Source organism: Arachis duranensis, chromosome 8 (assembly GCF_000817695.3).
Source record: "Arachis duranensis cultivar V14167 chromosome 8, aradu.V14167.gnm2.J7QH, whole genome shotgun sequence".
Classification (NCBI taxonomy): Eukaryota; Viridiplantae; Streptophyta; class Magnoliopsida; order Fabales; family Fabaceae; genus Arachis; species Arachis duranensis.
Window position 1 is genome coordinate 18,595,742 of NC_029779.3, and position 556 is coordinate 18,596,297.

The window sequence follows — 556 nt, forward strand, 5'->3', positions numbered from 1 at the left end:
CAAAGAAGCGCTTGCTGGGAGGCAACCCAGTCATTAGCAGGTTATATGTTTTGTTTCTACAAGGGCAATTATCAAAATTGAAGGAATTCACAGAGTTACAGAAGGATTCAGTGCAAAAAGCAGAGAAAAAGAGCTTACTGGCGAAAAAACGCCAGTAAGGGATACTTTGGGCGTTAAACGCCAGAATGGGCACCATTCTGGGCGTTTAACGCCAGTAAAGGTGCCATTTTGGGTGTTAAACGCCAGAATAGGCACCATTCTGGGCGTTTAACGCCAGGTGTGCAGCATCCTGGGCGTTTAACAAAACGCACAGTGACAAAGGGGATTCTGGCGTTTAACGCCAGCCAGGGTACCTGGCTGGGCGTTAAACGCCCACAATGGCCAACAAATGGGCGTTAAACGCCAGAATGGATACCATTCTGGGCGTTTAACACCAGAAAGGTGGGGGACTGAGATTTTGCTTTCCGATTAAATTTTTTTTTCAAACTTTCCTTTTTTGATCCATACCTTTCTACATAAACACATTTCAAACTTTCATCATTCACCTTCAAATTTT